Source organism: Notothenia rossii (genome assembly GCF_949606895.1).
Source record: "Notothenia rossii genome assembly, chromosome: 10".
Taxonomy (NCBI): domain Eukaryota; kingdom Metazoa; phylum Chordata; class Actinopteri; order Perciformes; family Nototheniidae; genus Notothenia; species Notothenia rossii.
In genome coordinates, this window is record NC_136908.1 from 52,273,349 (window position 1) to 52,284,448 (window position 11,100).

The window sequence follows — 11,100 nt, forward strand, 5'->3', positions numbered from 1 at the left end:
TAGCATGGGAACGGGATGTTGGGTTTATAACTGGTGTTAGTGAGATCTGAGCACTTGATATATGAATAAACTACACTGGGATTCACATACACAGATGTACCTCATGTAAGCTCACACTCCCTGTTTTGTGAGTGTGTGTGTGTGTGTAGGGCCATGAGGAATGTTTCTCTACCTGCATCGACAGGTTGCTCAGCTCTTCTTCTTTACCTGTCAGACCCGCAGGGCCAGGTCACAGCTCGGTGTGTGTGTGTGTGTTTGGGATTATTTTGGGGGTCTTAGTGTTGACTGTATATATGGCTCAAAGCATGGTTGTTATCGTGGGAATGTGTTCGTGTCCGTTAACTCCTGCGTGTGAACAATCTTTTTTTTCAGTTACTCAAAGCTGTTATTGAGCAACACATGCTCCTGATTACTTTCATTCCTCAGTATGTTGCATTAGCTAACAAAGCTAAAATAAACACAGCATGGTTCTCTTAATTACCGACAACATCTCTGACATCATCAGCATTTCAAAATGCTCTGGTAAATAGTTGTTTGTCTCTTTTAGAGAAGCAACCACAGGTGGATATAAAGATACTCGAAACAAAACATTTAAATAAATGTTTTCTTGGTCTTAGTATATATAAAGGGAGATGTTGCGGCATTAGTATATACAAAACAATGAGAACTATAGCTAAAACGCGATGTTAATAGCTTTAAAGTTAGTACAAATCATGCTCTGATGTAAAAGGTTAAATATGCTAATAATACACATATCGTAGAAAATAATTTGTAAAGAATCCAGCACCCCTAATATGTATTTTTTCTTTGGACACGTTTGTTTTGTTATTGTAATTTCGGAACCATCAGTTTGATTAATGGGTTCCTGAGAGAAATAAACTTCAGAATTCCCAATTACGCCTGTTTTTTTTTTCAATTTCAGAACAAAAGCACCATCTATAAGTGATGAAGTTGATTGGTTTCCTGATTGCACAGAGTAAGAAGGAACTGACTCACCCTGATTTTAGAAAAAAAGAAATGGCGACCAAATTGCAGGCCATAACTAAAGTGTAAGAAATAATCTCTGTCAACATTTCTATTGGGGGTAAAATGATACAGTTGGCTTTGAAGGGAGTAACAGGTAGAGAGTAAAGTGGTGGAGGGGTAGAAATTAGCTTTCTATTTCTGATTCAGCCGCCCTGCAATTTGGAGTGTTTCTCCTTCAGGGATAGTGTGTCACTCACTCTATAGAGGGCCTTGTTCCTGGGCCTGTATTGTTTTACCGGATCGCCCATTGTGCTCTCAGACAGAGTAGGGAGGGAGGTGGGGGGGGTGGACCTGTGCCAGTAAGGGCTACACCGGCTGCCAGCCTCCCGCCAGGACACACACACACACACAGGAATCGAGAAGGCCTGGATGCGAATGGCGGCCATGGATGGATCAGAACCACTCAGGCCCAACCAGGTCTCTGTTACACAGGCATGCAAAGAAACACACATACACACAAGAAGCAGTGAGTGTTGGATTGCAAGCAGCTGTAAGCAGCCATTCACACACACACTTGTTTAAAAAAAAGTATTGTACAGCTGAAAAAAAAGGCCACCATGATCTATTAAAGATATTTTTCCATTATTATGTGAATTATGATTCCAAATTTGTTTCTCTTGGAACAAGTGCAAAAGCCGGAATTCTTTAAAAAAAAAACACTAATTTGGACACCAACACAATAGTGAATAACATTTCTCCTTTTGTTTAGGTTTTCCGACTTAAAAAAGTGAGTAGCAGTTTCCATATAGAACAAAACGAGCACACATTTGATTAGAACTGCTTGGTAAATATATCAATGATAATGAATGGCTGCTCTTCGGTTGGAACTTCTTTTGCTTGTCTTTACAGGTCTCTGTCACTGTAAACAAAGTGCTTCACCAAATGAAAGGTGTCAATCAGTAAGCTGCATTCACTAACCACAATCCAAAATTAACCTTCACCAACTATGAGCTCAAAGATATTTATAGATGCGCGAGTGAGATCAGTTTGAACAGTTAATGCTAAAACTACTGGATATGGCCTTGTTCCACGAAGGATTATAAAAAAAACTGAACGTTTCCAACAAACATCTTTGCTGCGAAATCTACTCATATAACTTAAATTGTGTTAATTTAAGCACAAACACAGTTAAAAAAATGGACATTCTAACCTCATAGACACTACAAATAAACACACAGACACGAGTAATAAGTGCTTCAGATCATCTTTGAAAAACAGTTGAACCGTTTCTATTATGATGATGACACAGTGTGTATCTGCCTGTGTGAGGTCTGACTCATGCAATCACACTTGCCAGGTTTTATTCAAATTAATAAAGATGTAATGATAGTTCTCCAGTGATTGTAAAATACCCAGACTTGGCCCCGCTCCAGAGGGAATTACTTTCTCTGCACTGACAAATTATTGTTGAATTACAGGCAGCAATCTGTCTGTCTGTCTCCCCTCATTTTCTACATCCTCTTTTTTCCCAAATGACTTTGAACTGCCTGTCATTTCTAGCTGAAGATTATTGTCTCATGGTAATGCTCTCATCTTCACAAAACTGTAGAATAATAACAAGGGAAACTATGAAACTGTCCTATATGTAATTTCTAGTTCTCACCCTTCCCTTCTTGATGTTCCCTCAACTTTAAGCTCTTTTTTTCAGCCACAAAGCTCAAGTTAACAGACTCTTTTATTTAAGAATGCTAGCTGTACCTGAGCTACTTCTAAGAAATGCATTTGCACCACTAGCAAACACTTGACATAGTTTAAATACCAAGCACAGATGATGTTCCAGTCAAATGTAAAACTGTTTTTGAAGTTGTTGCTGAGAGGTGCATTTTTCAGCTTTGAAGGATGATAGCAGTAACCCCCTGTTTACAGCCTTTAGCTAAACTAGGCTCAGTAAACACACATATTTTCAAAGACGTAAGAGAATTATAAGTCAGATAAAGTACGACTGAAATGACCAAATCTATACAGGGCAGATGAAGGTGCTTGTTTACATTAAAACTGCAATCATAATGTAATAACAATAAGTAAAACGGATTATTTGAAATCAAAAAGTGTCATATGTATTATTCAAGTACCCTCCTGAATAAATGGGTTCTTCCTTAGCATATGCTACTGTACAAACTTCCACTCAGCAACATGAAATTCAGGCTGGTCATTTTTCAATGGCACATCTCTAACTTCAAGTCACAATCACTCAATTTCACAGTGAAAAATGAGTCTTTGGCCGTTTCTCAATCGCGAGGATGCTGGCTTGTTAGTCGCGTACTTCCAAGTAACTTCTTTCAGAAACGAAGCAAGTATACTTCCAAGCCATGGCTTCAGAAAACTAAGAAGAATGGAACAGACTAACAAGTGTGCCACTCTCTCTAACGGTTTCAACATAAACTGTACCGAAAATAAATACCTCACGATGTCTATCTAATTATGAACTTGCTTTACTTTCACGGAACACATTTTTGGTGATAAAAAATGTAACAAAGTAACATATTTATCAACACATGTTCTACGCCACTACATACTTACATTTAAATGTGTGCTGCGTCGGTTCAGCCATTCTCCGCAAGGGTTTTTGAAATTGGTCCTTGCGCAAAGCATTGTGGGGATTTTAAGGACGCGAAGTCTACCCATGTGCAGCCTCGAAATTTTCCCCAAACCAAGGACGCCGCCTCGGTGGAATTCCAAGTATGCTGGAGATTGGAACAGTCCTTCGGCGGCCCTCCATGACGTAGTATCCTTGAAATATTGGCTTGGAAGCCAGTTTCCTCGCGATTGAGAAACGGCCACTGTCTCACCATTATCTTCAATACACCTATTTTAATGCCATTTTTGCAAGAGGTGTACACATTCCAACCCTTCTAATCTAATCACATAGTTTATACTGTATAAGGCTTCTGTTAATACCAGTAAACTTTTAGTAAACAACCAAAGCCCATATGGGGAGTGCCCGGATTCTGTTGGCATTAAGAGCAAACAGTCAGGACATGTCTGTGCCTTTAGGGCTCAGTAAGTTATACTGTAGGCCTACAGTTGGAGCTCATGTTGGTACAATTATAATATTATAAAAGCTTACAATAGTAGTCTGAGCTGTATGACCCTGTGCATGTAACATAAGTAATTACACTGATCATTTAGCTGCCGTCTCTCTTTGCATCTGTGGTGTTGCCTTGCAGTGGTAATGAAGAAATCTGCTGCCTCCTCAGAGAGTGAATGGCTTCCGAGCGGGACAATAAACATGTGAAACGCTTGCACAATAACGGACGACTAAATCCACGCTTGGGGGCAATGAGGAGGTGCGAGTAGCTTGGCAGTCTCCCCTTATGTCTCATCTTTCTCTTTTTATAGTATGGGTGGTAGATGAGCCTGAAATGAGAACAAACACCTCTTGTGTAGGAGAGGTGGAGGGTGTGATTGAAGCACTGTAAAAGTATGCATAGGTTAATGTGTGCTGCATTGTGTAAATCAATGATATCATGTCTGACTAAGACTCCCACTTGATTAAAGTGCTTGACATTTTCTACGAATATCCTGACATGCCTATATCTGCTAATGAAGTGGTTAAGTCCTAAACCTTGAAATTAGTTAGCATTCCCTCGTCTTGAAGTTGACTTTTTAAACGTTTTTTGTAAGAAGCTGGAGAGATTTCTTAACTAATTCCTGGTGAGAAAAATTCCAATCTATTGGGCTAATACTTTTAAAGTCGTACTAACCTAAAATACACACTGACACATGCGATTATTGGCGGTCTTCCACCAATTCCAGAATGGCTAATTACAGGTGTTGATGCATAAATGATTGGTGTGTGTGTGTGTGTGTGTGTGTGTGTGTGTGTTTGTGTGTTTGTGTGTGTGTGTGTGTGTGTGTGTGTGTGTGTATGTGTATGTGTGTGTAGGATCAGGTGGATACTTGAGCGCTCCTGTTGCCTTTCACTCTTGCTCTTAGGTAATCCTACAGGCCTAAACGGCAGACGCGGTTGCTCAGTTACTGTCAAATACACCTGAGGCATCGGTCTAGTTGGATGTACTAACTGTTCTCTGTGTTTACGCAACCGTTTCATTCTAAATCTCTTAATGACAGACATCTGGTTGTTTCCGTTGCCCTCCTCTATGAGGCAAGAGTAGCAGAACACCATCAGCGGAGGAATCAAACCCTCAATGATGACATGAAAAGGGGAAAAGGAAGGACTCAGTAAGGGCCGAAACAGCTAGTCAATTCTATCAACACCCTGAATGAATTGCCAAAACTATTCAAAATTAAAACTAAATTATCAAAGATAAATTTCAAACATTGTTTAGTTAAAGCTTTTCTAAAATATTCGGCTCTTCTCTGTTTTAGTGTGTTATTTCAATCTTGTCTGACTACTTCCTGCAGCTGATTTATTGATACATATTTCAAATAATGCATGTGTTTCTTTTCTTTTCTATTCTCATTCTGCTGTATACAAATGTTGGTTATTTTATAGCAAACAAGCTATAAGCGCCTTTTCTGTCCCTTCTTCTTTTTAAATTGAGTCTTTTCTATTGTTTACATTTTTTTCCAGAATTTTGACGTTTTATCAACAGTTGTTACTAATCTAACAGCTATGGCCATTTTATTTCAATTGGTGAGTCGTAATTTTCAAATAAAGGTTTCATCAGAGCTCTATTGAATCTGTATTTATGCAACACTGACGCAACAATGCTGATGTCTTGCCCCAATGTAATATATTTTATCATCTTAAAGGTGGGGTAGATAATTTTGGAGAAACCAGCTTGAGTGCGCTAGAATTTGAAAATACACAGCTGGAAGAAATCTGCTACTTCCTTACAGAGCCGCTCCCCCAACACACACGAACGCGCACATGACCAATGAGGGCACGAGATAAGTTTGTGCACAGATGGAAGGCTGACAGGCAGGTAGGCCATCCAGTTACTTTAGCCGGGCCAGCTAAAATGATTGGTCGTGCTTTTTACAGTACTACGGCTTCCACAGATGACATTTTTTAATGGATTTTTTGTCAAAGCACTTCAGATATTCATTGCTTTCGGGATTAAGAACATTCCATGGAATATAACAAAAAGTGTATCTCGAGCCGGTTTCTCAAGCTTACCTACCCCACCTTTAAATGACCGTATAAAACCAAACTATCAACAAATTGTATAATTCAGAATGTATTCTTCACCATTTTTACATCCTGAATGGAGGAACTTATTTTTGTCTACAATTTTTATAATTAGAATTTACAAAGGTTTCCCCTTCCTGTTATTTTTTAGTTCTTATGTAGTCAGAAGCCACATTTGAGCCATTACAACAAAAGTAATCAGGTCCCATAACGAGCAATCTTCTGATTGACACGGACGGAAAAAGGTGATGGTTGAACCTGCAATCTGCATCAATCTACTCTTCATCACTTTTTACTGAATGGCCTCTGGTGTCAGCTTCCATAAGAATCAAGACCTCTTTCCTTAATGTAACATAACACAGCCCCGTCATACTAGCCTCCAGCTTTAACAATATGGATCATCCATTTAGACCCCACGTATTATTTATTAACAGGCCCAGACTAAAGAAGGTCTCCATCGTTGTGTGTGATGGAGAGAACAGAAAAGAGAAAGGTCTCCTCTCAGATGAATAAGTGTTTGTTTAAAGTGGCTAATCTGAAAGGATTTTTTTAGCCATTGTGGAGGGAGTCTTTGTATTAGCTTAAAAAAAAAAAACTACTCAATGTAAATGAATGGGGGATCAGGGTTAACCCCTCTAGGGAGTGAGCGAGATTGAGGTGTGTGTGTGTGCATGTGTGTGGGTGAATCTAGTTCAGCCATCTTAATCCAGCACCCAGACTCTTGGCTCCTTGGCTCATCAAAGTGAGAGGCCAGCAGTAGCCAGCCCAGATGTAATCTCTGTGTTTGTTTGTGTGTGTGTGTTATGCATTGTAGCCCCTTCATACGCTCAAGGGCTTTGCAGTGTGATAGCAGAGCTGAGCTAACGTTAGCATCATTTCTATCTTTCGGTCAACAGCGGAGTGGGAGAGATCCATTGTTGTGTTCACACCCTCGCAGCTCTTTGGGCTGTCAGCGGCAGATAAACTGACACAGGTCTGAGTTTGCACCTCTCAGCGAGAACAAACACTCCGAGGTTTGTGTCGGATAAGAGGCCAGAAGGGAGGAGAGTTTGTTTTTCTAAGTGTAACCAGCAGAGATACTGTTGGAGGAGATTGACAGTGCGTGAGGTCGGAGCTGGTGTTCAGGTTTAACCAACATCTGTTTGAACCAATAATGATACTGATCTAAAATGGACAGAGGCTGACTCAAGCCAATATTATACAACACATATTATATAGATTTAATATACAAATAGATTATTTGTTTTATGGGAACTTCATCTGCTTAATTTTGTTAGATTTTGTATTTCTTTTTATTACTATTTTAATCATTTGAGTTTGGATAAGAAAATGTGGTCTTGTGCCAGCTGGGAAGAGACCAAGGTGTAGACTATGGAGGGATTATACAGTGGGGCAAAAAAGTATTTAGTCAGCCACCAATTGTGCAAGCTCTCCCACTTAAAAAAAGATGAGAGAGGCCTGTAATTTTCATCCTAGGTATACCTCAACTATGGGAGACAAAATGAGAAAAAAAAAAAATATCCAGAAAATCACATTGTCTGATTTTTAAATAATTTATTTGCAAATTATAGTGGAAAATAAGTATTTGGTCAATAACAAAAGTTCATCTCAATACTTTGTTGTATACCCTTTGTTGGCAATGACAGAGGTCAAACGTTTTCTGTAAGTCTTCACAATGTTTTCACACACTGTTGCTGGTATTTTGGCCCATTCCTCCATGCAGATCTCATCTAGAGCAGTGATGTTTTGGGGCTGTCGCTGGGCAACACAGACTTTCAACTCCCTCCAAAGATTTTCTATGGGGATGAGATCTGGAGACTGGCTAGGCCACTCCAGGACCTTGAAATGCTTCTTACGAAGCCACTCCTTCGTTGCCCGGGCGGTGTGTTTGGGATCATTGTCATGCTGAAAGACCCAGCCACGTTTCATCTTCAATGCCCTTGCTGGTGGAAGGAGGTTGTCACTCAAAATCTCACGATACATGGCCCCATTCATTCTTTCCTTTACACGGATCAGTCGTCCTGGTCCCTTTGCAGAAAAACAGCCCCAAAGCATGATGTTTCCACCCCCATGTTTCACAGTAGGTATGTTGTTCTTTGGATGCAACTCAGCATTCTTTCTCCTCCAAACATGTCTAGTTGAGTTTTTACCAAAAAGTTATATTTTGGTTTCATCTGACCATATGCCATTCTCCCAATCTTCTTCTGGATCATCTAAATGCTCTCTAGCAAACTTCAGACGGGCCTGGACATGTACTGGCTTAAGCAGGGGGACACGTCTGGCACTGCAGGATTTGAGTCCCTGGCGGCGTAGTGTGTTACTGATGGTAGCCTTTGTTACTTTGGTCCCAGCTCTCTGCAGGTCATTGACTAGGTCCCCCCGTGTGGTTCTGGGATTTTTGCTCACCGTTCTTGTGATCATTTTGACCCCACGGGGTGAGATCTTGCATGGAGCCCCAGATCGAGGGAGATTATCAGTGGTCTTGTATGTCTTCCATTTTCTAATAATTGCTCCCACAGTTGATTTCTTCACACCAAGCTGCTTACCTATTGCAGATTCAGTCTTCCCAGCCTGGTGCAGATCTACAATTTTGTTTCTGGTGTCCTTTGACAGCTCTTTGGTCTTGGCCATAGTGGAGTTTGGAGTGTGACTGTTTGAGGTTGTGGACAGGTGTCTTTTATACTGATAACGAGTTCAAACAGGTGCCATTAATACAGTTAACAAGTGGAGGACAGAGGAGGCTCTTAAAGAAGAAGTTACAGGTCTGTGAGAGCCAGAAATCTTGTTTGTTTGTAGGTGACCAAATACTTATTTTACCGAGGAATTTACCAATTAATTCATTAAAAATCCTACAATGTGATTTCCTGGATTCTTTCCCCCCATTCTGTCTCTCATAGTTGAGGTATACCTAGGATGAAAATTACAGGCCTCTCTCATCTTTTGAAGTGGGAGAACTTGCACAATTGGTGGCTGACTAAATACTTTTTTTGCCCCACTGTATCTCTTCGCTGGCCTTGGAGCGCCTTGGGATCCCCCAGTCAGAGCTGGTTGATGTGGCCAGGGAAAGGAAAGTTTGGGGCTCTCTGCTGGAACTGCTACCCCGGCGACCCGACCACGGATAAGCGGGAGAAGATGGACGGATGGATGGATGGTCTTGTGCCTGACAAGGGTGGCTTTGCATTTAGTTTCCATGACCTTCAACTTGAATCGGCATTACATTAGAAGCCATCTCACACATATTCACAACAAGTGTACATTTCATCGTTTGAATTTGCATATTTTGGCCACCAATATTGTGAGATAACGCAAGGTTGAGTCATCAAGTGTTACTGCTACCTTAATTCTGCAAAGATGACTCAATACTAGCAATACTTTGTCAATATGAAATGACGAAGCATTCCTCATTACCTGAATTGACCTGTTGGGAGATGGTTTCAATTCAAGGTTCAAGGCTTTTATTGGTCATACGTAGATAGCTAAAATGTAGTTATGACGATGAAAATCTTAGGTCACAGGCTCCTCCAACAGTGTAAAACAATAAAACAGAAAACAATAGTGCAAGTAAATACAAAAAGAAAAATAGTAAAAAAGTGAAATAGTGCAATAAAAGTCTATATACAAGTGATTGGAATATGATATATTAGATACATCATTTCTAAATTGCAGCCAGATTAATGTCAGGATACTCTCTGGTGCACCTGTAGAAGTTGCAGAGCCTTCAATTAAGTTGTACATGGTATTTCTTGAAGTTGTTTTCTAGACGAAAAAAAAGTTTTCATTATTAAAGGTTTCATTATCATAGTCCTAAAAAGAAATATATTTAAAAGAATGGTTGTCAATACAGTGGATGTATTTTGCAGTGTGTGGTGTCAAATGGAAATACGCCTGCTCATATGAAGCCTTTTTGTCACACCTGTCCATTGCCAAGATACATAGATCACTTTATATTAAATTCCTTTAACTTCCCTGACACACAGCTGTAAATCAGAGCATTAAAAGAAAGTTAATCTGCTGCTCTCACTCCTTATTCTTTCCATAACTTTAATGTCTTTTAGCTACTATGCCAAAGACTCCTGGACTGTTTTACATCTCCCAGCGTTGAGGTGACAGAGGGTCAAACCACTTAACACTCTCCACTTTGCCTTCTTAATAGTTTTGTTTTTGGCTTGATTACGGGTGGATTCCCTCTCTGACGGACGCTTTCATCTTTTCTCTGTGTATAATTATGTAGCAATGAGTCAGAATGAAATGGGCTTTTTGTTAATTTCCCAGCATTCCACTGGGTGTTATTTACCCATGCGTCTGAGGTCCGATCAGCAAGGTTTTTGGCCTCATTAAGACACAGGCTAAATGGGTCAAAGCCTGATGAACATTTCCAGGGAGGAGAGTCCATGCTTCCTGACAGCCATATCTGCAGCTCACAGTTTTTCCTGGGCCGACACTTTCTTTACCGGCGTGGCAAATGAGAGAAAGTTCATGTAACTTTCATTCTCACAACATTTAGATATTTACTTTTTTGAGGGGATTGGTGCAGTGCTGGCTGATTAAAAGGGTGATGAGGTTTGATTTCATATTTTGTTTCAGAGAGCTATTTATTACATGGAGATGTTTGGGGATGACATTGGCTTTAAATGTTTATGTTATTTAATGGAGTTTGTTATTTTCCATTTGGAGGATGTTTCATTCTCTAGTCTAATCTAGTCTAATTTGAGTGATTTAGAGGACATGTTTGTGTTTGTGTAAAGAATGATAAAAGGAATTTGATAAAGCACCAGGTCTTATTACTCTACGGCTTAAAAACCTTGCATGATGCGATTGATGGTATTGCATCTAGAGTATTTGTGTTTGTGAGAACCTTCTTTTATACTAACACACAAAAGCCAAGTACGTGAGCTTGTCGCAATATCATGTCGGAAAGTTACAAAGATGTGTCGGATGCAACGCCCCCAATTTTTATGTCGGAAAGGTGTGGGTGGAGG